This window comes from Macrobrachium nipponense, chromosome 36 (assembly GCF_015104395.2).
Source record: "Macrobrachium nipponense isolate FS-2020 chromosome 36, ASM1510439v2, whole genome shotgun sequence".
Classification (NCBI taxonomy): Eukaryota; Metazoa; Arthropoda; class Malacostraca; order Decapoda; family Palaemonidae; genus Macrobrachium; species Macrobrachium nipponense.
The window spans coordinates 23,058,354-23,085,853 of NC_087220.1; positions in this window are offsets into that span (position 1 = coordinate 23,058,354).

The window sequence follows — 27,500 nt, forward strand, 5'->3', positions numbered from 1 at the left end:
AGAGAGACGTTAAATATAGATATACAAAGAGAAAAAACAGTCTGAAGCTCATTGAAATTTCTTACTCATCAAACAAATTACTGAAAAAATATATATATGTATTTGTTGTGGTGTATTGTGGTATTATTCGTAGGAGTATGTCAGGATACAACACCCAAGTGTTGGTGTTCAATATATCAGGAAATAGAGCGTACGAAGAACTCTTTGTCAACTGTTGTCTTGTAAATGTAAGTTATTAAGCCAAGTTGAACTTTGTATTTAAGCAGTTGTCCCATTCACTACTGTATGATAAAGACAATCTTTCAGAATTGCCTGCTAAACATCCAGAAAGCAAGAACATCCTTAGCATTCTCCGCCATGATCAAAGGATTTGAGGCTAAACGGGAAGGCATTCAAGTTAACTTGTCTAATGCCTTCCAACATCATTCTATGTGGCACGTAAAGAAAATATGTCCGTCATGAATCACCATCCTCGGCTTCATCTACAGAAAGATGTATAACTATATATGTGTCAGTATTTTTTTTACTGGTCCGTATATTGATCAGGAGCCGTTATACCTTTCCTTCTGGCTGACACGAGCCCCATGAACCGTTTGCTGGAGAGACGGAATCAGTATTCACCGAGGTAGATCAATTTCATCTCCTGCTGGACAACTGAATATACGATTACTAAACACAGGGAAACTGACTCATATTTCCATCAGGTTTAGACGAAACGGTGACGATGACCAAAAAACGAAAATATGGAATTAAATGCAAATGAAAGATATAAACACTAGACCGAAAAACGGAACCTTTCATCGCAGGGTTACTTAGGGAGTTGCGAAGTTATCCACTAATTTTCTGCTCAGATTTATGTTTGTTCACCGGAAAATGTCTCCTTTGACTATTGAGATAAATGATTCTGAACCTGTCTGTAACTGATAAGAATACCAGTAATATGCAAAGTTCTTCTGTTTCTTGCATCGGGCTATCAGGACAATCATTACCTTAAATTATTGGTATTAGCATCATGCCTGCGGATGATGATTTTTAGTTTATTTACGTCGTTATTTTTTCATATTTTTTATCATCAAAATTATATTAGAGTTTTATCATTATTGTTATAATTAGTATCCCCCTTTTAAGTATTTACACCAGGTTGTTTAAAGCGTCGTTATCAGAGCGATGGCAACTTTGAGTCTTCCTTCATTTTCATTTGAAAAATAAATGTGTTAATTTGAACTGTTACTTTAAGTGGAAGGTTAAAGAAACAGTAGAAATCTTCATTTTCATTCAGTTAACGATTATAGAAAATAGTATAAATCCGTTTTCTATTTCACTAACGTATTTTATAATATACCCAATTTATGAAGTTACATAGAAAATCAAGTATATTTTGTTTGAATTTAATATTGGTTTTCACCGACTTTGAAATAAACAGGTTTATTTCGGTCAGAAAAATATACAACGGAATGTTCACGGACTATTTAGGACAAGGCATCGAAGCAGACAGCAAAGGTCACTTGTCAGTCACCGAGGGGCGATGCACGGCAGTTTGTTACAGGAAATTGAACGTTGACAGAGCACTCGGGCCCTTTTCGACGACATATCCTCCTTCCCTTCAGCCCTCACCCGACAGCCTTCATAACAAACTATCAATTTCAGGTTCCATTGACTGTACACTTCCCCGCTTACATCTCTGAGCCAGTGAGATCCGATCTCCGGTCAAAAATTTTCAATCTTCACGAAAATGAAGGCTATTTACAAAATATAAAAATCTAAGTAAATTGGTTATAATGACAAGAGAGACAATTGTTTAATACTTAGAAAATTATACTACTTTAATTCTTACCTGCGCGATATGACCCTGATTATTGCATGAAATGAAATTTAATTGTATATTTTTTCCATAAGCGATAGAAATTTGGTTGTATAAGAGTAATATATGGCTATTCAAAAGGATTTTGAATTCAATTTTTTTTTCTACACAAGAGCATTTTTTTTTTTTTATAAAACTCTAATGTTGGTATAACAGAATTTCACTACGAAATTCAGAATACAATATTTAAATTCCCAATTATTTTCATATTCATTAATCCGTAAAAAATATAGAAAGGGATTTTATTTTTCACTTTACTTATACGGTTCAGTATCTTTTCTTAACCAGAATGACCTAGTGCCAAGAAATGAATCTCTCCTAAATGAAGACCTTACTTCCAAGTTTGATAATAATAATAATAATAATAATAATAATAATAATAATAATAATAATAATAATAATAATAATATATGCAGAGACTCAAGGCGATACTCAAGTCAAAACTCAACGGCGGAAATGTATAAAAGCCATAAACACATGAGCAGTGCCAGTAATCAGATACAGCGCAGGAATAGTGGAATGGACGAAGGCAGAACTCCGCAGCATATAGATCAGAAAACCAGGAAACATATGACAATACACAAAGCACTACACCCAAGAGCAAATACGGACAGACTATACATAACACGAAAGGAAGGAGGGAGAGGGACTACTAAGCATAAAGGACTGCGTCAACATCGAGAACAGAGCACTGGGGCAATATCTGAAAAACCAGTGAAGACGAGTGGCTAAAGAGTGCATGGGAAGAAGGACTAATAAAAGTAGACGAAGACCCAGAAATATACAGAGACAGGAGAATGACGAACAGATAAGAGGACTGGCACAACAAACCAATGCACGGACAATACATGAGACAGACTAAAGAACTAGCCAGCGATGACACATGGGAATGGCTAAAGAGGGGAGAGCTAAAGAAGGAAACTGAAGGAATGATAACAGCGGCACAGATCAGGCCCTAAGAACCAGATATGTTCAAAATACGATAGACGGAAATAACATCTCTCCCATATGTAGGAAGTGCAATACGAAAAATGAAACCATAAACCACATAGCAAGCGAATGCCCGGCACTTGCACAGAACCAGCACAAAAAGAGGCATTATTCAGTGGCAAAAGCCCTCCACTGGAGCCTGTGCAAGAAACATCAGCTACCTTGCAGTAATAAGTGGTACGAGCACCTACCTGAGGGAGTGATAGAAAACGATCAGGCAAAGATCCTCTGGGACTAGGTATCAGAACAGATAGGGTGATACGTGCAAATAGACCAGACGTAACGTTGATTGACAAAGTCAAAGAAGAAAGTATCACTCATTGATGTCGCAATACCATGGGACACCAGAGTTGAAGAGAAAGAGAAGGAAAAAAATTGATAAGTATCAAGATCTGAAAATAGAAATAAGAAGGATGTGGGATATGCCAGTGGAAATTGTACCCATAATCATAGGAGCACTAGGCACGATCCAAGATCCCTGAAAAGGAATCTAGAAAAACTAGAGGCTGAAGTAGCTCCAGGACTCATGCAGAGGAGTGTGATTCTAGAAACGGCGCACATAGTAAGAAAAGTGATGGACTCATAAGGGGGCAGTATGCAACCCGGAACCCCACACTATAAATACCACCCAGTCGAATTGGAGGATTGTGATAGAGCAAAAAAAAAAAAATAATAATAATAATAATAATGATAATAATGCCTACGGAACCGGAGTCAACAGCTTTTTCATAGATTCTCAATAAAGGGCTGCCAGAAAACTAGTCGAATCTTCAAGGAATATAAAAGTACGACAAAAAAAATTATATGATCTCATGGCAATAATAATAATAATAATAATAATAATAATAATAATAATAATAATAATAATAATAATAATAATTTCGAAATTTGATAATAACTTATTAACATTCTTAAAAAAATATGAAGACGAGATACATACATCAATATTCAAGGAACAATCTAAAGACTTGTTCCATTCAGCAAGGACTACATTAATTTCATTCAGCATCCCTCATTTTGCATCTTTTATTTTGAGATCCATTTTTATATTATTGTATCTCTTAATTTACTTTCTCTCGCCTTTTTATAGATTACTATATGAAAATTTACACATTATCCGAGGGCGCAGTCACTTTTTTTTATGGGAGAAGATTATCCTGACTGTATATTGAGGAAAACAAAGGGTTAGTGAAAGAAAAGACGGAAGAAATATAATAGTGCCAAATAAAAAAAACTGTATAAATAAAAAAAAAATCAGTCAAAATAGAAGCCAGGGAAAGAGAGAAAGGTTTCTCCTGCAATGTTACTGAATCATTGCAGGAAACTTAAATATTTTTTTCAGTGAAATTATTGCAAGTATTAAGAAACCTTTTTTTGCTTCTAATATCTTGTCAACCTCGAAGAAAGGCACTATTTTTTTAAATATGAAAAGTATTCGTACTGTAAAATAGAAACAAATAGTCCTACAGTCTAGTTGTGCTTTCGCCCATTGAAAATCTATACCCAAAGAGTGAACGCATTTAGTGTGACAGATAGCTTAGGTGACATCTTAACCAAATGAAACCTTATATATATATATATATATAATATATATATATATATATATATATATATATATATATATATATATATATATATATATATATATAGAGAGAGAGAGAGAGAGAGAGAGAGAGAGAGAGAGAGGGGGGGAATGGCTAATAATATGTTTAAAGTGTTTTATATAATAATAAAGTCACATAGCTCTGCTCGCCTAGAGACAAGGGGTGGTACACTGCAAAGTTCAACAGGGGAGAGCATGGTATTTGCTGAACAAGCAACTTGTCTCAGAGGTCGTTCCCCGTTTGCGAGGCATGTGCATTCGTTTGTACGCGTCGTATTACAGGCCTACTGGTTCAGGGTACTTGTGGAAGACGCATTCTTTGTGCAAAGGAGAGAACAAGCGGTTGCCCTAAGTGTCGGGAGAAAACGCCCATCGAAAAGGTAAGACACGTTCTTTAAAAACTTAGAAAATCTGTTACCTTTTGGGAAAGAGAGAGAAGTGTGGAAATATTCTCTTTACGTAAATACTTTGAAAAGAGTGACGTGGGGTGTCTATATAACTATTATCTTTATTACAGATGGGTCCGATTCCATGGTTGATTAGGAATGGGATTCTCTAACTGACTAATACTAGACAATGTGACTTGTTTGGGGTTTGAGAGTGTAACCTTAGTCCGGAAGGTAGAGTGTTATCTTATTGGTTTTCTTTATGGGCAGATTTGGGTATTTGTGCCATTATGACTTGTTATCATTTTGTTCTTTGTTATAACCAATTGTTTTGGGAAATAAATGATATTTTTGTATATTTACGCAGTCTTAATAAGCCTCGTGACATCTTACAGACAGGCACCGTTGGCAACTGGTAAGAGTTCCCAGTTTGTGTAGTTTAGGGAATAAAGGGGGTGTAATATATATATATATATATATATATATATATATATAATATATATACTATATATATATATATATATATATATATATATATATAGTAACTACAATAGAGTTCCATGGCACTCACAGTTACGCTTACAGGCAACAATCACAAAACATTGTGTTACACTTAATAAACCGAATTGGTTAAATAAAAGCAATAAAAATGAAAGAGATGAGGGTGCTTGCAAAGGAATGGTACAAGAAGTAAACTGTAGCACACTCTTCACACTGGGATCTGCTAATGCTTCAGCAGATATGTAACTGGTAATGTCAATTAAATGGCACCGTTGATCTACTGGAGATACACCCGGGACACTCATGAACGGATCTGCAATGCAGGGATCGTTGTAACACACGAGGGAAATATGTAATAACATTACAGTAATTGGTGTTTCCACAAATTTACATTTACAAAATCACCTGAGGTCACACAGCTGAAATCTCGTAGGGATATTGCAAAGTTAGGGGCTCAGAAAACAGAAAAAAAAAACAAGAAACAAAGTATGAGAATGTGGTGAAGTTGACATACAACTTCCATTCACTTTACCTTAGTCTGTGGACAAGACGTGTCCAGAAAAAGAGCCAGTGTGTGGTGTTCAAAAAACTTCAATGGAAATCGGCATTTCAATTGGACCAGACCCTGAAAGAATGGGGTGAGAGAAGGGGATGCATTTGGTTACAAGTTCATGACACAGAGAGTCATCACCGATGGTATGCTCACCCACCTTTCCAAAAAATGCAGCATCGATGGGCATCGGGTACGGACATCTCCTCAAGTCTTAAGATACTGGCAGATGACAGCTGCTTACGCGGACAGAGTAACGACCAGCAACATTCTACTGACGTCGGGGAAGCGTCATCTAGGCGACATGTAAGTTCGGCAGTGGTTCCTCTACCACTGTGTCACCAGTGATGTCCCTCTATATACCAGGTGAGGGACAATAGTCAGTGGTGTCTTGTGATCAAGTTTTGAAAGGTAATCAGGAATGGAAACGGACGAGGGCTAGAACCACAAAAGACAGGAAAGGATCACAAGGTGTAAGTCTCTTGAGAGTTGAGAACAACAATTGAATAAATTAGTGGGGGAACTACCTGAGGATTCCAAGGTTCAGGTCAGAGGGAAGCCATTGTTGAGGGTACAGGTACAAGGAGTAAAGGTGAGGACAGGTAAAGGACACTCCCTAACAATGGACGCTAATAACCCCTGCCATTCTACAAAATGGGGCGCAAAAGCGTTACCCCACTTGGCTTCTGCATTAAGTCACATTTGAAATCCTATAATGACTGTCTGGGAAGTCCTTCCTCTTCTTCCTAAAATTATATCGGGAGGTCACAGAACGGTCAACAGATTAAAATCGAAATATACTTATTGGTAACCCTCTTTATTCTATCTTTCAGTTCATTCTGGAACATATGTTTTATGACCGCTTAAAAAGAAAATAATCCTTGACTTCCATTAAAATAATCCACCCAGCTTAACTGAATCAAAAAAGATTCTAACAAGTTCTTTGAAATAGTTGCGCTACAACGTGACAGGATATACTTTTTAACCTGGTATTCATTATTTGTTTTCAGTGTAAATCTTTTTATTTGTAATATTTCTGCATCGAAATTAACCATTGAAACAGAAGGATTTTAGTGCTGTATCAAATAAAATGGTGTCAGGTAGGTGTCATCATACTAATGGTGCAGGGAATTTCCATTAAGAGGGGCAGCTAAATTTCAGTATGGCGGAAATTAAATGTGCATTAAGTGGACATCGGTATGAAATGGATCTAATTTAAACTCTCTCTCTCTCTCTCTCTCTCCACAAAGAAGATGAAAGGTAAAATTGAAATTTTACCTTTATAGCTATGATTACAATCCTGCAATGATACCTTTCTAAACATTCAAGAAAAAACATTTTAAACTACTATGTTTAGAGTAGTATAAATTCTTCACATAAAATTATAAGTCACAAGCAACCGGGTGGGGTGTGGGGGGATACCTGTTGTTCCCTGCACCCGACCCACAATTCGTGAACTGAGAGGAAGTCCCAGGCATCTCAATCACATTCTAGAGAACCGGCTGCGTTTCTGAGCATCCCCACAGGTTCTGTAGGCATTTTGACTTCCAGAGCTTCGTCCCAGATATTTGTTCCTACTCGGTCATTTCACTCCCGGGAATGAGAACTGTTAAATTTTCGCACAATTTCAAATAAACTAAAACTAGTAGCTATGGCCTTTAGAATACTTTCCAATATTTGACTTCCCTGATATTTATGATAATGACAAAAATTATATTGTATATATTTAGCATCAATTAAAATTAATTAATGGTACATGTGAAATTTAACGCCCCCAAAAGTATTTACTAAAAGATATTTAAAATTTAAGGTTAGAATATAGTTTCGATAATATAATATCCTACCTACTGCTCTACAGATAGTCATCCAGAGAGTAACCACGAATCCGCTGACTATGAAACACCAAAGCAGTTGAACAAGTAGTTAACTAAAGGAACCCAACAAATGTCTCATCGTAAGGGCATACTGAAATGGAAGGAGTGGGAAGAAAGTCTTTTTCTTTGAGTACAGAGGAAATTCTCCATATTCTCATATCGTTAAGACAGTGATCGCATAGTTTACGTTGTTGACGTTAGTACTGGGTTTGAGTGTAAGATGTGCAGTTTAAGGAAATATGCGAAATTAATATTATGAGGCTAAAAGTGCATAAGAAGTCGGTATTCATGAATTAGTATTTCCTATAGGTTATCGTATCTTAAAAAATCGATACAAAACATGTCAGTAACAGAGTTTACGGTGATGTTCTATGATCTGTAAGCTCCCTCTTAAAAAAAAGAAGAAAAAAAAACTACAATTGACAGCAGCAGGTGCATCCTCTGGTTTTCTATTGGGTATTAAAATCCCTTGTAACAGCTGGTGGGCAATTAATTAGGAGGTTCACTGTAGAGAACGATTAAGTACTGGATGAAACCTGTAAAGGGATGTGATCTTAGAACATTGTAAGATCATAGCGAATATTGCAGGTCGCAATAGAATAATTAAGTTGTGTAGACGTGATGCAATGGTCCAGCCATGAGGTTGTAATTATGTCTGTGCTGTTTTGTACAAAGAAAAGGAGGAGGGAGGGAGGAACATTACATCGCTAATTTGGAGAGCATGATTTTGACAGAAGCGAGCAAGTTTGTTATAAAGTTGTTTTGTTACGTGAAAATTAAGGTCCCCGATTATACAAATATAAATTGCAGGAAAATCGCGAATAACACTGTGTAACTCAACTAGGATCATGCAGTATTAACCAAAATTATTGTTATTTTCCCAGGGCATATGCACATTAAGTATTAGGATCTTAGAGTCACCTACTGTCACTTGAAACTCCAGCAATATATCACTCATGTAGGTCATCACATTTACCATTTTGTGAACGATTATTGCCAAAAGAAATAAAGACCCCCTTTCGAGCGACCGGCTATGATTCGGTCTGTAACTTGCATCGATGAGGTCAGAAAAGCTCTGAAGTCTTCATATACTGAAACGAGATGATAAGGTCATGTGGCCAGAGGAGCGTTTTAGCAAAGTAAGGATGCATTTGAATTTTTTTCCGAACATGTTTAGGAGACGAATGTTCCGATTGAGGCCAGAAATATTCCAAGAGTTTATATCTAATGTATTCATGGCAAGGGAAACCCACGAGCTTCATCCCCAGTGTGTGTTGTTGTGGGGGGGTGAAGGGTTCAGTGTTGCCTTCCTTAATACTGAGGAAGCCTTATGGGCCCCATAATGTTAACTTAAAAAATTGTAAAAAATGAGGGTATATGAAAAAGAGGGGTTATGACCTCCTTAGGAACATCCCTCAAATTTCCGGTGAGTCTATGGTAAAAATTAGGTAGCCCTAGCTTTCATGGCGAACAAACAAACAGACATAAATTGCCTTTTATATAGATAAGTTGTCATGGGGCTCGCTGGCTGCGGCTGTAGTGCCGAGCTTAGTGCTTATAGTCAATGGCTCGGGTAACCTTTATTTTAAAAGATTTTCATCTGAAATCTCTGTAACTCCATTATAAATACATCCAAACTGCTACTGTCTCCAAGCTCAATGGTTTTGAAATAATGCCAGACAAACTTTTCACGTAAGAACAAAAAATAATTTTCACTTTCATCATATTCACCTATGAGAGTAAGTATAATAATATCTGCGAATGTCAATTTCACGTTATTGATGAGTTGTGTGTAATAATCATTATGATATAGATACAGTTTGATCTCTACCTAATAATAAACTGTCCCTCTACGTGTACTTTCTGGGTAAAGAGAAGGATGAAACATTATTCCGAATGAAATTCCGTCGTCTTAAGCTGCATTAAATACTTCTTTGTATGATTAATTCAAGAATAGAGTAAATAGAAATGAACTAGTTTGGCTCAGAGGTAAATCCCCAGGTAGAGAGATTATTCAAGAATCTTTGCTGCCATCTCGGTAGTTAAACTCAGAATTCAATTACGGTTGGTGAAATTCAATGTATTAATTCATTTCACTTTCTCGCATTTTTATCAACTTATTTTGAAGAAAATGACATTTGTCGAAGTTTTTAATGCGTCTGATGTATATCTATATGCCTTTTTCCATAGGGACATTCTGCCAGTTTTATAAGTTATCTTTGGAGACATACAGGGGACTAAGGAAAGAAAGAGAACATCTTCAATAATGAAATATACTAAGTGACTTAGTATTGATGAAGGTATACAGTTTATACGAGTTACTTCCGACTCAGAACAAGCAAACTTTTAACATAAGTATGAATACTTAAATAGAAATGTTTGCATTAGTAGGTATTATAATAATGCCATATTTGATCATCTCTCTCGCTTGCACGCATATAATCGTGTAACACAATATTTTTTTTTCTTATTGCGAATGAAATCACCGTTTTTCTCGACCTGTCTCCATTACATTTCATGATATCAAGAAAACACACACACACACACACGCGCGCGCGTGATAATGCCAATGACTTTTAAATATCATGAGCAAAGTCAGTTTACAATAATACATAATAGTTTCATTCATTCAATCTTCTCAATACAAACATTAACCCCAAGTATGGATGATCAGCTATTTGATCTTTTTAACTTGTCTTTTTCAGAGAAAAAAAGACTAGTTATAATATCAACCAAGAAAAATGGGCCTGTGGAGATAGAATCTCTTATTAGTAACTCCGGGGAATAACTACATTTCCCGAAATAATGAATATTTCCATGACTATTCAACTGCATCTCCGTCACACAGCCAAACACGGAAGCAAATTATCAATACCAAGTTTCCTGCGTTCATCTTGAATTGCTGTATCTGCAGGGGAAAAACGAAGATTTTTTTTATTTTAGTTCATATTACGCCTAGTTATGCAAATAAATGCCAAATTCTTTATAGTTTGTTTCATGATAAATAATTCAAAAACATTTTCTTATTGGACACAGTGAGAGACAAACCGGTAACAGGACTTGCAGACAAGAATGGTACTCCAGACGATTATATAACGAACAAGTCTGGTTTCTGGTTGGGAAAGGAAGTGCTCTGTTAAAAGCCAGATGGTCTTTGTTGCTTTCAAATTTCAAGGTAAAATAATTACGAAAGGAAAAGAAAGAGAGAGAGAGAGAGAGAGAGAGAGAGAGAGAGAGAGAGAGAGAGAGAGAGAGAGAGAGAGAGAGAGAGAGAGAGAGAGAGAGAGAGAGAGAGAATATCATATCCCGTCATGGAGGTTCCTTCCGCCTTTTTCCAAACACATTTGATTTTCTAAATTTTCATTTCCGTGTCTTCCTTTGTGATTCAAAACTTAGCGTTATAAATGATTCACTATTCATCTACAATATTTTCATTTTTATTAAAAAGAACTCAATGAAATATTTGCTTGTAAATATCTATTATATTCGCAACTTTCTCCAAGATGACCCTTGTCTAAAAAGAATATATTGATGATAATATTTTCATGCTAAAATACAAGAAGCTTTCCTGATCAGGAATTCGATGTAATTACTCATATTAAAAAACAGTTTCCTGCTTAGGTTACTGGATAACATTTGAATCCTCCTAAGTGATATTTAAATGAGGTGAGGTAACACAAATTTGTTGTATTTTGGCGGATATTCAGATATTCTTTGACGAGTTTTCACTGCATTTTGATAATATGCATAGGTTAAAAACCGATCATATGGATGGCATGGCTCAGGGACTTCTAATATCCTATAGGTAATAGCTATGGAGCAGCTGGCAACATACATTGAGTAAAAAACCTTTTTTAAATACTGGCTTTAAAGGACTGCTCAAGTCGCATAAATATTGATAATGACTATTCTGCTTTCATCAGAACTACAGGAATTCAGTCTACGCAATTTTTTTTAAATTGACTTCAGCACTCCTCTGGAAATTTTTTACAATGTATATATTTTCTCCTAAATCTTTTTATTTCAGAGAACCTGGAAAAGATTGAACATACAGTAGAAAGGTCACAAGGAACGACTTCATTTTTCATAATTATTTACAACTTCATTCGAGTTGGTCTCTTGCGTGATGGTCAGCGAATTGTCACCCTCTCTCTTTTGTTCTTGTTTTTCTTATGTCGTGAAAAGTGAGAGGATTAATTCCCTACTGCAACCATCGTCGATTAGCGGAGTACCTCTTTTATAGAGAAACTCCTACTGTTGGGAAGTAACCTCCAAGAAGAAAACCTAATAGAATTAAACAAACATTTGTGAAAAGGGAACTATTCTAGTCAATTAATTCAATGGGGTCCGATGCAATTACCACGGATGCCAGATCAAAGCTTGATCTTCTTTCCTGATGTGGATTTTCCAACGGCAAATGCTTAGGTGTCTTATTCATGTTACGGAAGATTAATTTTCTTTAGCTGCCTGTAGTCTATAGTCTGGAGAGGACCATCACTCTTCTAACATGCAGCAGCATACTGAAAATCAGATTCATCAGTGATGTCTGATGCTAATATTCTCATTTTGTGATTATCTAACTGCATATGTAGAGGCTTATGGTTTTTGTTGAATGTGCCCCTTTTTAGAAATGACCTCGGCTTCAGTGATTCAGGGATATTGAATGAGTTCTAATAACTCTTTTAGGATTTTTTTTTATTAGAGTATTGTCTTTTTTTTCATATTGCACGCATGGGCAGTTTCATTGAATATTCAACTTCTGTTGGTCGATAAAGACTCAAAATTGTTATATTTAGACATCCAATACCTTTGTCACCGCCAAGGGAAATAAGGGTTAGTTTAACAATTGCTCTCTTATTCATAGGTCGTAATCCCCCGGTACCAGTCTTTCTCAACCATAAAACCGGAGTCTTCATTATTAATCAATGTATTAGGCACATTGATTAATAATGTAACAGTGACAGATTCATACAATAAAATTCCAAAAACGAAAATTGAAAAAACAATGATCTCTCAATACTGTGGAATCAATACTATGATAAAATTAAAACCCATAGCAACTCTCTCTTTGTCCGCGTCGACACCACAAAGTATAATTGAAATCCATTCATAATTTTCCGAGACTTTAAATTGACAGAGTTCAACAAACAGGTAGACACAGATAAAGACAAAACATTTGTTGGATGATATATAAAATATATTCTATCACTAATTTTTCAATTAAAGCAACATAAACAGCGAGTGAATGACTGAAGTAAACTTTACGCATTATCACTCTGAGCAATACAATTTAACTAACGACCTCCACACGAACGGGAAACCAATCAGCCAATCTAATTCAACCATTGTTCTCACTGCCATGGAATAATTTGCTCCTAATCAGAGCCTCAAATTCCAGGTAATGGAATAGCTACACATCACTGTATAATAGAGTTAGTTCATTGATATTGATTCATGTACTTGTACTTTGTTTCCTCATCCTCCAGAGTTGGAGGTTATACCTTTCATCATCTAAAGGAGGAACATTCCCTGCTGACCTAAGCCTACCTGCGGTGTACCACACGGCAGAAAATGCCTTCAAAACACCAAAATCTCTCTCAGATATAATTGGGAAAAACTCAGAAAAAATTGAGGAGACAAATGATAAATTATCAAGAATCTGGGACGTGATCAAAGGACTACAGGAATCCCTAGACAGTCTTAAAACTGTGGAAACAAATAATCTCACACGGATCTGGGATGCGATCAAAGGAGTGCAGGGATCGATAGACAATCGCACTGATAGCCACCAGACTACTACGAATGCAGCATCCAGGTTTTCCTCGCCTCCCAGCAACACGGAAGTGCCATGTTCCGAGGGGACTGTTGATCCCCCAACCGCTTCTCCCTCCCCTGTACCTCCGGTGGAAGATATATCTCCGGTGATGATTACTAGCCCTCGTAATCCTCCCCACCCTATCTCTACCCCCCAACCCCCATCGTAGATGCAGATGAAACTGATCATGAGGGGTCTGGCGGCTGGCAGATACAAACAAGCAGAAAGAAGAGAAGAACCTCCCGTTTGGCCGCCGGACCGGAGCCCAACATTCGTGTTTCACCTCGCCCGACACATGAGAAGAGATGTCACATAGTAATTCACAATCTGCGCTCATCGGTGACGCTAGATGCCATAGTGGAGAGAGTCAAGTTTCTCACTGGCTCTGACCCACTCATCTCCCACGAACTCCCATGCAGGATTAAACATAAAGTGGCTTACAGGATTACCTGCCTATTTCAACACCTCGCCGTTCTTAAAGGCGAGAATTTCGGTCCTAATATATTAGTTTCAAGATACAGACTAATCCGGATCAACCACCCCCAGGGGAACTTACTGACACTCCAACCAGGGTCATTTCCACCGCAAGTGCCAGCCAACCGCCCACGGCGAGTGACTGCCCACTCCCCCTGGCTAACCCTCCATCCACCCAAATGATCAGCGCATTCATCTCCCATCTTCGTGAGTAGCCATGGATACATTAAACATAATCTCTTGGAATATCTTTGGCCTCAAGCGGAACATTCCTCTCCTAAACATGTTCTGTAAAAATTTCAAAGGCATCATTGCATTGCAAGAAACGCTCCTCTGGCCACATGACCTTGCCATATGCGATTCAATTCATGAAGACTTCAGAACCTTCTCGACTTCATCGATGCAAGTTACAGACCAAATCCTAGCCGGTCGCCCGAAAGGAGGCCTTTCTTTCCTGTGGCACAAATCGTTAGACAATACGATAAAGGTGATGACCTACAGGAGTGACAGATTGCTGGGGATTCAAGTGACAATAGGGAACTCTAAAATCCTAATTATCAATGTTTATATGCCATGGGAAAATAACAATAATTTTGATCATTACTGCATGATCCTAGGGGAGTTACACAGTATTATTCATGATTCTCCAGCTGATCATATTTGTATAATAGGGGACCTTAATTCACACCCCACAAAACAATTTTATAATGAACTTACTCGTTCTGTTCAAATCATTGCTCTCCAAATTAGCGATGTTATGCTCCTCCCTCCCTCCTCTTATGCATATGTACATAATAGAGCGGACGCTATTACAACTTCCTGGTTGGACCACTGCATCACATCCCCACAACTTCATGATTCTATTATGACCTGCAATATTCGCTATGACCTTGCAACGGGCTACGATCACATCCCATTACAGGTGTCATTCAGTACCCCATCCCTCCCTACCGTGAACCCCCTAACTGATCGCCCACCAGCGGTAAACTGGGATTTTAAAAAACCAAGAGAAAACCAGATACTTTAGAGCGACCACGGAAACCAGGTTGCGGTCAATAGTTCAACCGCAGACGCCTTACTTTGTACTAACACAAATTGTAGAAATGACCACCACAAGAGGGATCTGAATGAATTCTATTCGAACATAATCTCCGCTTTGCTTGCTCTTCGGGCAGGACTGCCTACAGATTTCGTCAAGGTAATTCTCGTAATATTCCTGGATGGAATGACTTGGTTAAAGATCTGTATACATACTCACGAGAAATGTTTTACTGTGGAGGCAAAATGGTAGCCCCAGGGAAGGGCACACTGCATTGCTAATGAGACAGGCGAGAGCGCAGTTCAAACTTGCTCTTAAGCACTGCAGGTTATATGAAAAACAACTAAGAGCCGATGCAATGTCTAGAAACTTAGAATCTGGTGATTATCCTCGTCTTTGGAAAGATATCCAGTCCTTAAATCCCAAAACTAAAAAGCTATCACAGAGAGTAGGGGAAGCAGTCGGAGACGAAGCTATTGCAAGTATGTGGGGCGATCACTTAAACAATATCCTGAATTGCATAAATGATCAAGATTCCCGAAGGGATGTAGATAACCTCCTTACTGACAACATTCAATTTCATTTTGGAGACCGTTTTACGCCAGGTAACATCAGCGATGCCATAAACAGCCTACCTAATAATAAATCGCCCGGCTGTGATGGTCTTCCTGCAGAGGCCTTCAAACTCTGCCATCCGATAATTTACATTTTTGCTAGCTGCCCTATTCAATGCGTGCATAATTCACCGGTTTCTTCCAGACTCCCTACTCTTAGTTCACCTGATACCATTAATCAAAAACAAGCTAAAGGATGCAGCTGACCCTGGCAACTACCGGCCGATTGCATTCACAACGATCGCATCGAAGATACTTGAGTCTGTTCTTCTAGTGAGACTTCTCCCCTTTCTACACACCACTGACAATCAGTTCGGGTTTAAAACAAACCACTCAACCGACACCTGCATCTACATACTGAAAGAATTGCTGAACTACTACCTATCATCAGCCTCTCCTGTTTTCCTTTGTTTTGTGAGAAAAGCATTTGACAGAGTAAACTACCTGAAGCTCTTCCTGAAGCTGCATAAAAGGGGCACACCCCTATATCTAATTGGCATTTTACATTGCTGGTTCTCCACACAGCAATTCTGTGTCAAATGGGGAAACGTATTATCTTACACCTTCGGCTCCCTAAACGGGCTTCGGCAAGGGGGCATTCTCTCTCCATACCTGTTTAATACGTACACAGATGCCTTGAACGTCAAACTGAACTCGCTCCCAATCGGATGCACTGTCAATGAAACAACTATAAACAACCTCTGTTACGCCGACGATATGGTTCTGATTTCCCCATCAGTGCAAGGTCTCCAACGACTCATCGAACTTGCCGCCAATATGCAGAGGAATTTGATATAATCTACAACGAAACCAAGACCCAGTGCATGTCGCTGCTCCCGAGATCGCTTAAGCATATTGCAGAACCTCAAATTTTCCTCGGAAACCATTGGCTGGAATTTGTGCACGAATTTCCGTACTTGGGTCACATTATCACCGACGCACCTAAAAAGATACGGCAGACATTGAACAGAGGCGTCGTAAACTATGTGCAGCGGGCAACATGATTGCAAGGAGGTTTGCCTTCTGTCACCGAGACGTGAAACTGCTGCTCTTCCACAGTATCTATGGGTGTTCCCTCTGGACGAACTATACCCGAGAGACGATGCGACGCATCACTGTTGTGCACAATGACATTCTGAGACGCCTCACAAACACTCCCCGCTACCACTCCGCCACACAGATGTTCATAGAAAACCACCTGGACAATTTAAAAATCATTGTTAGGCGAACAATGTCCAGTCTGGTAACCCGAGTGAGAAACAGCAGCAACTCGCTCATACAAAGCATCCTAAGGAGTGAAGCAAGAAGAAAATCAAAATTGTGGGAAAGATGGGAAAATGAGGCCTTTGTCCCCTAAAGGACTTAATCTCTGTATTGGCAAGATGTCATCTGCAGTTTTTGTCATTATTACATTTATTGCTGATATTTTAATTTTTCATTATTACTGTGATTACTATCAAGTTAAAGTTTTATTTACATTTAATTTATGTATTAAGCCCTCTGGACCTGACTACTGTAACCACCTAAGGTCTCTAGTTGAAATTTGAGTTATATAATATATGCACCATCTGTTATTACTCTCAATGCATATTTTTTTTTTTTTTTTTTCTCACCAATATTATTACTGTTATTACCAGTATGATGATTACTAGCTTTTATGCTACCTCAGCTACCTTGTGGATAAGTGCCGATTATTCATTTTCTTTTTCTATTTTATCATGTCACATGTATCTAGATTGTGTTTGCTACTGTCTGTATTTTGTATATTCAATGTATATGGCCCCGAGCCGAAATAAAGCATATTATTATTATTATTATTATTATTATTATTAATGCAAAGAGATCTTTTCGGTGAAGGAGTCTTAATTATTTTGAAGCAGATTTTTAGAAGTAGGTTTAATTCGCCAAAATAATATTTTTTAAATGGAGAAGCATTTCCAATGCAATGAATTCAGGTTCAAGATGTCAGGCAAGGATAAGGTGATTTAGTTTTTGTATAAAATTTTTAATGTCGTAAAAAACATAATAGAAGTAATGTAGCATTCGCTAGAAAGATGAAAATACTTTTTCACATATGATTTGTTTGGGGTAATAGAGGCTATACATAGAATTAAAGAACGGGAAACATGGCACTATGAACACATTAAAAATGCCTCTTGGCATCATCGTTGGGAGTAAGACCATTTGCATTTTTATACGAAGCTATTGTTATTACCAATGTTACATTTTCCTGTAATGTTGCGTTCCAGCAAAAAAGAAGAAGAAGAAGAAAATAAAAAACTTGTATATACTTATAGCCAGTGCCTTGCTAACCTTCCGGGCAGCTGTAGTACACACTATCTCGTAACGGCCGGTTGCCAGAACCGTTAGCCTTGTTGGGCATGACTATAATGTTCTTGTATGTACATTTCAACTCTTCTTGTGCTAACGTTCGTTTTATCACTTATAACGTGTTATTGTGTGGAATCCATAAATACAACCCCTCTGCAAACATAGATTAAAATATTATGAAATGGTCTTTTATCTGGTACTTCATCACCTGAGCATCTTACCCTTGTCATGTAAATATTGAGTATTCAAAGTACAACACCCTCGATAGAGCTTTAAATATATTACATCAAACATTATTATTATTATTATTATTATTATTATTATTATTATTATTATTATTATTATTATTATTATTATTATTATTATTATTTATTATTATCATGAAATTTTTTTAACATGTGTGAAGTTCAGAAGGGAAACATTTTAGCTTTTGGTAAAACCCATCATCGGTTCAAGTCAACTGCACCATCTGTTCTGAAATTAGTTGAAAAACTTCCATAAAACAAAATCTGTCCATTAGAGCCAAACTCGTACATAAACTGACGTGGGATTCGGGAAGAGTTTCCATGGATTGGTTTTTCTTTCCTCAACTTTTTTTACTCTTACTCTACAGTAAAATCTAGCTCCCAATTTCTCGTGACCACAATTTTCTATCAATAATACATTTTGAAGGCTAATTTTTCGCTGTCTACCAACATTACTTAAACTGCACTTTTATAATAAAATGGTCGTGATTTGTTGTTACATACAGAAATTAACAGTAGTTATTTTTTTATGTCCTTCACCCTTAAAATCAAGATTTTTTTTTTTTTTTTTGAAACTTAAATGATAGACATTCCAAAATAAAATGATTGTATAAATGTTTCATGAAATGACCATTTAAAAACATGAAAATTTTGCAACGTTGCACACATATTGGTATTTTTAATTATTATTGTAATTGTTATTGTTATGGTTATTATTATTATTATTATTATTTTTTTTTTTTTTTTTTTTTTTTTTTTTTTTTTGCTCTATCACAGTCCTCCAATTTGACTGGGTGGTATATTGTGGGGTTCCGGGTTGCATCCTGCCTCCTTAGGAGTCCATCACTTTTCTTACTATGTGTGCCGTTTCTAGGATCACACTCTTCTGCATGAGTCCTGGAGCTACTTCAGCCTCTAGTTTTTTTCTAGATTCCTTTTCAGGGATCTTGGGATCGTGCCTAGTGCTCCTATGATTATGGGTACGATTTCCACTGGCATATCCCATATCCTTCTTATTTCTATTTTCAGATCTTGATACTTATCCATTTTCCCTCTCTTTCTCTTCAACTCTGGTGTCCCATGGTATTGCGACATCAATGAGTGATACTTTCTTCTTGACTTTGTCAATCAACGTCACGTCTGGTTCTGTTTGCACGTATCACCCTATCCGTCCTGATACCATAGTCCAGAGGATCTTTGCCTGATCGTTTTCTATCACTCCTTCAGGTTGGTGCTCGTACCACTTATTACTGCAAGGTAGCTGATGTTTCTTGCACAGGCTCCAGTGGAGGGCTTTTGCCACTGAATCATGCCTCTTTTTGTACTGGTTCTGTGCAAGTGCCGGGCATTCGTTTGCTATGTGGTTTATGGTTTCATTTTCGTATTGCACTTCCTACATATGGGAGAGATGTTATTTCCGTCTATTGTACTTTGAACATATCTGGTTCTTAGGGCCTGATCTTGTGCCGCTGTTTCATTCCTTCAGTTTCCTTCTTTAGCTCTCCCCTCCGTAGCCATTGCCAATTGTCATCGCTGGCTAGTTCTTTAGTCTGTCTCATGTATTGTCCGTGCATTGGTTTGTTGTGCCAGTCCTCTGTTCTTTCTGTTCTTTCTCCTGTCTCTGTATATTTTCTGGGTCTTTCGTCTACTTTTATTCCGTCTTCTTCCCATGCACTCTTTAGCCACTCGTCTTCACTGGTTTTCAGATATTGCCCCAGTGCTCTGTTTTCGATGTTGACGCAGTCCTCTATACTTAGTAGTCCTCTCCCTCCTTCCTTTCGTGTTATGTATAGTCTGTCCGTATTTGCTCTTGGGTGTAGTGCTTTTGTGTATTGTCATTTGGTTTTCCTGGTTTTCTGATTCTATGCTGCGGAGTTCTGCCTTCGTCCATTCCACTATTCCTGCGCTGTATCTGATTTAATGGCACTGCCCTGTGTTTAGTGGCTTTTATCATATTTCCTCCATTGAGTTTTGACTTGAGTATCGCCTTGAGTCTCTGCATATATTCTTTCCTGATCGTGTCCTTCATCTCTTGGTGTTTTATATCTCCTCCTTCCATTATTCCCAGGTATTTGTATCCTGTCTCATCTATGTGTTTGATGTTGCTCCCATCTGGTAGCTTTATCCCTTCAGTTCTCGTTACTTTGCCTTTTTGTATGTTGACTAATAAGGCGCATTTTTCTATTCCAAACTCCGTCCTGATGTCCCCAGATACAATCCTTACAGTCTGGACTAGGGTATCTATTTCCTTGATGCTCTTACCATACAGCTTGATGTCGTCCATGAACATCAGATGGTTGATTTTGTTGCCTCTTTTCTTGAGTTGGTACCGGCATCCATCTTCTGTAGTACTTTTGTCATGGGAATCATGGCTACTACGAAGAGTAGTGGGGACAGTGAGTCGCCCTGGAAGATCCCTCTCCTGATATTAACCTCTGCTAGTCTTATTCCAGAGCTTGTAAGTATTGTATTCCAGTTGCGCATTGTATTTTTGAGGAAGCTGATGGTATTTTCCTCTGCCCCATATATTTTCAGGCATTCTATTAGCCATGTGTGTGGTATCATGTCGAAGGCTTTCTTATAGTCTATCCATGCCATGCTTAGGTTGGTTTTCCTTCTCCTACTGTTCTTCATTACCATTTTGTCTATCAGGAGCTGGTCTTTTGTGCCCCTACACTTCCTTCTGCAGCCTTTCTGTTGGTGGGGGATGGTGTTGTCTCCTCTAGGTAGTTGTATAGCCTTTCACTGATGATACCTGTTAGTAACTTCCACATTATTGGTAGGCAGGTGAGTAGGCCTGTAGTTACTAGCTATATTTCCCTTACTCTTGTCTTTTTGTACTAAGGATGTTCTTCCTGTGGTCATCCATTTGGGTGCTTGGTGATTTGAGATACAATGCTGGAGTTGATCTGCTATTCGTGGGTGTAGGGCCTTGAAGTTTTTGAGCCAGTATCCATGGACTTCATCGGGACCTGGGGCTTTCCAGTTTGGCATTTTCTTTAGTTGGTGTCTGACTGTGTCTGTCGTGATCTCTGTGAATCTTTGTTTTATTCTCCCTGTTTCATTCTTCCTTGACTTCCTGGAGCCATGTTGCATGTTTGTTGTGTGATACCGGATTGCTCCATATGTTTTCCCAGAGTCTCTTACTTGGTTCGGCTTCAGGAATTTCTGGGTGGTTGTCTTCCCCTCTTAGTTGGCTGTATAGTCTTTTCTGGTTGGCTCCGAATAGTTTGTTCTGTTGGTATCCCTTATTCCTGTTCATGTACCGTTGGATCTTGTGTGCTTTGGCCTTTAAGCCTCTGTTTACATCTTCTATTATTATTATTATTATTATTATTATCATTATTATTATTATTATTAAAAACAGATCTGCAATTCTTCAGGATGTACACCATTGTCGTTGAATATTTCATCATTGTAATTAGAGGTAGACCTAATTTCAAAGTAACAAGATTACAAAAATTGCAAATCCTTTACAGTCGAATAGAAATATCTAAAAAAATATAAGAATTCTCCTATGGAAATTCAATCATACCAATTCCTAATTTTACGTCCCTTAAAAGCCTACAGTTTCAGAAAATTTGCTTAAGTAAAAGTAACTTATTTTGGAGACATTCAACGATATTTGAGGTTCGTTAATGCACTGAGTTTAAATGAATATCAGAGATTGGTCGGAAAAGGCTCTTGAAAATATAGGCGAAACTGGAAATCAAATAAACTCAATTTTATTATAGATTTGGTTTGTTTTCACTGTCAGCTACTTTGCATGGTGTAATATATCCCTGTTTGTAAATTAGATTTCCCATTGGAAGGGTTTGATTTTTTTCTTTTTCTTTCATTGACTTCAGTTCTCGTTTTCTACAAAAAATGTTCTCTTCCATTGTTCTAATGATGGTGATAAGAGAGCACTATCTCTTTCAAGGCTGCCCTAATCCATTTATCAGTTAACTTCCTCCCTCATGGTCACATGAGATTATGTAAATGCCCTTTTACACTCACCAGACAGGCCTTGACTACGATACAGGATTGGTAATCATCAGATTGCATGGCTTCCTGATCCTTTGCTTTCATCCAAAGTCAACCTAAGGCCCAGAAACTGTCAATAAAACATTTTGTTCACCTTCATTCACGGTGACATTTTTGAAAGGCTTAATCTGGTTGTGATCAGAAGTTTTCGTTAAATCTTATATTCAAGGAAGGACCATATCGTGGAAAAACTAGTTATGACCAGAAACTTTCATAAAACCTAATCTGAAAGCATGTTTTGCCATGCCTAGCGGCATTTATTCCTATTATGTACCGTTTGGGTAAGTCCATAATTTGTTATTTCTCATATGAGCTATGGGCAAGAGGTAATGGTGTGCTGTTTTTTAGCTGAAGTGATAATGTACCACTGTCATCTGAAGGCAGGTTTCCCTTCACAAATTAAAAAAGCTTTAAAAAACTAGATTCATGGCCATGATTTATCTTCTCTTCTTATATCGAAAACCACTAGTTATCAAGTATCACCTACCTCTCAAAAATCTTTAAACAGCCAACCATGTAAGTAATGGAAAGTCTACCAGTGTGCTTAGTCAAGATATAATTTATTGAGTAACAAACTGTCGTGCAATAGGAGAAAAATAGAGCAAAATTTCCTGGTTCAAATTAATTATAACATGAATTGTAAACAACCTTTTTAATCTTTAAACTCAACAAAATAGTTTCAGTTAAGAAGTTAATAGCAGTTGGGGAAACAGAAAACTTTGAAGTTAGTGTTGGATTACACCAGGGGTCAGCATTAAGCCCACTTTCGTTTGTGCTGGCCATGGATGTGTTAAGTGAAGAGATCAGGAATGAAGAGCTGTGGGAGTTGTTGTATGCTGATGATATGGTGATCACTGCTGAAAATGAGGAAAACCTATAGAGAAGGGTTGCAGAGTGGCAGGAGTCTTTAAAGAGGGGTAGCTTAAAGGTGAATGTGAATAAAATAGAGGTTTTGGTGAGCAGTAGGAAAGATAAAGGCAAAATGGCAATGCAACAAAAAAGAGGTTCAATTATGAAACAGGTGGAAAAGTTTAAATACTTAGAATGCACTTTAATCCAAGAACTGTACTGCAACATTACTCGCCGCCCTCCTGATTGGAGCAGGAATATGCCAAAAAACCTCCAGTCCCTGGGCATCTCCCCTTCACATGGTACCAAACCTGATGTCACATGACAACCTTGCAGGACTACCTGAGACTCAACATCTAGACAGTACCTGACAGGTACCCACTGCTGAACATCGCTGACATAACAAACCAGATGGATGTTGCCAAAATACTTACGAAGATCGACAAATGAAGGGATACTTCCAAGTCTCTGTCACAATGGAAGCTAAAAAAAATTGTCATTATCGCCCCTTTCAGCACACACACCTTCAACTACAGCTTCTTCAGCTTTGGAACCCAGGTACAACCTTTCAACATCTGATGGACGAAATCCTGGGCAAACTATCTTTCTGTTGTCTACATCGATGACATACTGATATTCAGACTCAAAACCAAATAACACATGAGAGACGTCAAAGGGTCCTGCAAATACTCAATTAAAACGGACTTATAGTCTGATAGGACTAATGTGAATGGGCAAAACCATTAGTGGAATTTCGGAAACACCAAAAGCCAACAGCAATCAAAGCAGTCTAAGAATTCATTAGAATGATTGACTATTACCACTGTTTCATACCCAACCTTCCTGAAAATAATGGCTCCAATATATGATTGCTTAAAACCAAAACCTAGAAAAATTATGCTAGTACGAAAACAAAATAAAGCCTTTATCCAGCCAAAAATGCAGTCACCTCGGCTTACGCACTAATCTTCCTTTAACCAATAGGTTCTTCACCCTAACAATGGACATGAGTAGCACAGTGATGGGAGCAGTACCCGAACAAAACACAGACAATGGTTGTTGCCCGTTGGCATTCTTTGGCAAGAAGTTATTGGTTATTGCCAGCAGAACAAAAGTACTCCATGTTCGACCAAGAGTTGTTTGCAGTCCAAAGAGCCATCTGCCACTCCCAACACATGAGAGAAGGAAGACTACAGTTGGTCAGCAAGAAGAGTAGCATCACCTATCATCAATAGCTGAACACTCCAACACCATCTAATACTTAAAGATATCTTTCCAACAACATGAAAGATGCTTTTTCCCAAAACTCCATCAACACAGTTCTGATCGGGCTATCATATCCCAGAATAGTATTGGCTCAGAGGGATGATGTGGACCTACAGCGACTACTGCAGGATACTCCCTCCCTTACATGTAGCGATCTATCGATAAGCGAGTGAGAAGCTACCATTGTCTGCGAGAAAAGTAATGGACACTATCGCCTATACCTACTGTTAAAGTTGATAAAGAAAGCCTTCAACCTCGCCAACAGCCTATCCCACCCATCGAGCAGATCAACTGCCTGAACCCTGTTGTAGTGGTAAATCTGGAGGGGAATGAAGATGTACAAAAATAAGTGGGCAAGAGAATGCTTCCCATGTCAAACATCAAAAGTAACGAGGCACACAGAAACAGAGATAGGAGAGTTCCAGACGACAAAGCAACAACAATTTCTCAATCACATCAACATTGTGGGACCCTTGACCCCCTCTGAGGGGTGCTAGTATCCCTTCACGATCATTGACCAGAATACCAGATGGCCAGAAGTAATACCAGTAAGGCAACAGACAGCAGAGACTTGTGTGAGAGCACTAATAGGCAGGGAGATCATAAGTGTATAATGAGTGACAGAGGAGCAAACTTCACCTCCGTCTTGTGGATCTCCCTTGCTGCCAGCCTTGGAACAAAACTCCTTCACACGACAATGTATAACCCAGAAGCAAATAGTATTCTGGAAGGCTGCACTGCTCCTTCTAATCAACACTCACCTCCAGATGTCAAGGCGAGAGTTGGAGAAAGTAATTGCCATATGTCTTGCTGGGACTAAGAACAGTTCAGCACACAGCATTTAACACATTGCCGGCAGAAGCACTCTACAGAAAAGTGTTGGCAATACCAGCAGATGTTTTTTATTACCCGGCAGAGCCCACGACTCTTCCAGACGTCCGTGGAGCATTGGAAAACATGTTGCTGGTGAAGACAACATTCAGCGTAGCAATGAAAGACTATGTCCTTGAAGACCTCCAAATAGCAAAGAATATGTTCATAACAATTTACGCATACAAGTCTCCCATCTCTCCAGCCTACACGAGATCACACCGCGTACTACAATGTAGAGAGAGAAAATGTACCAGCTGACAGTGGACAGGAGAACTACCTGGGTCTCCACAGACAAATTAAAATCAGTGTACTTCCCTTACCGCGACCCAACCCCTCAGCCCTACTTTCAGTGACTCACTGAGTACTCCCAAGAAAGGCAGATCTAGTGCTCATGATTCAAACGATCTTTTACACATTTTCAAAAGCTACTTTATGAAATTGTTAAACTGTAATTGCGAATACATTTCAGATATTACAAGCTTTCAAACCATATATATTGAACTCTTTATAATTTGTATAAAGAATTGTTGACAATTTTTCTAGGTGTGAGAAAAAACGCGTTGGTGTATATAGATATCTCTGTTTTTCTCTAATGGTAAATGCTACTTTTATTGTTGCACGAGTTCTTGACCTGTCCGAGATTTTGTGTCAATAAATCAGAATACACTTTGCCTCTGCCTCTTACTCGCTGCCTCATTATAGTATAAAGGATAGAAAGAATTTGCTTTCACTGGATTAATTCATTTTTCATAAAAGTAGTTTTGATATGGACAACAAATTTATGCACCAAATTCATCCAGTAGACCTTCATGAAGTTTCCAGAGTGGACATTATCAGATGATATATTGTTTTTTGGAAACATGCCATGTAGTAATTAAAGGGGTTAAATGATACGATAATATAAAGATTGGTAGAACCATCACTACTAGCATAAAGCTATGGGCTGTGGGGGAATAATAGAGTTCTTTATAAAGCCTTTGTACTGGGAGATTAATCAAAACAATAGGAGAACTTTGTCGCTTTTCATGATAGTTTATTGCATAAGAACTTTAATATAGGGCGGGATTTAGTATTATTGCGTTAGCTGGTCATTACGTTTGAGACAAGATTGTAGAAAAAGAAGAGACTGCGAGTGACCTTCATCAACTAACTTAAAAACTCGAAGAGGAGCAGTAGCAGAAACAACCGCAAAGTTATAATCGGAATCAGCTTAGGTCCGTATCCACCAGGTGACTTCTCAGAGATTTCGAGGAAAAGAGTTAAAGTCTGTCAAAGGAAGAGATATTGAATTAGAAACCCGAAGGATAAAAGAAATTTACCGTCTACATAGTTATATTTTTTTAGACCATGTTGTTTGTTTGCCTGTGTTCACTATGTTTACACAAAACGTTGAAGTACATCACATAAAGAAACTTGGTAAACTTTTGGCTCTTACCTAACATTAGGAAAGAGGTCCGAATTTTAATAGTAAACATTTAACTGGTGGATAACTGCGTGGCTCGTTCAGCTTTGGCGGAGACATGGGTTCTCCGAGTGCCCTCTGCACAAGGGCAGAGGAAGATCAGAAAGCATCTTGCCTATGGGTAATTTTTAACGTTTATCGCTTGAATAATTAGTTATTCAATAAAGGTACCAACAAAACAAGGGAGCTTCAATACATCCCTTATAATCGGATATGCATGAAGCCAATCAGTGCCGTTTTCGTCGAATTCTCCCTTATAGAGAACTGCCGCATGTGACTGTATTGACAGCAGAATTTCTGTTGCAATCAGTTGGTAGTGGAAGAAAGAGAAGAAATTACTCTGAATATGGCGAAACTTGTGTGAAGTGAATAAGTAACAAGGAGACTAAAGGAAAGATAAATTTCCAATTATTTTCTCAAGAAAATATTGAAAATACTATAGAAAGAAATAATAATATCAATTTTATTATGGTTCTAGATCGATATCTGTGTTTTTCTATCACAATTAAATTTTCATTCCAACATTTATAAAAGATCAGATACAGTACTATAGTATATTCACATCAGCCGTGCATTTGATGTGTAGGCCAGTCCCTTGCGACGCTCCTGATTGGCTGTTAATAAGCCAATCACAGGGCTGGAAACTCTCAGTCTCTGGCAAGAGTTCATATAGGCAGGATGTATGTTCCACCTCTCTTGAGGGATACTTTTGACAGACGGATCCCTCAGGAGAGGTGGAAC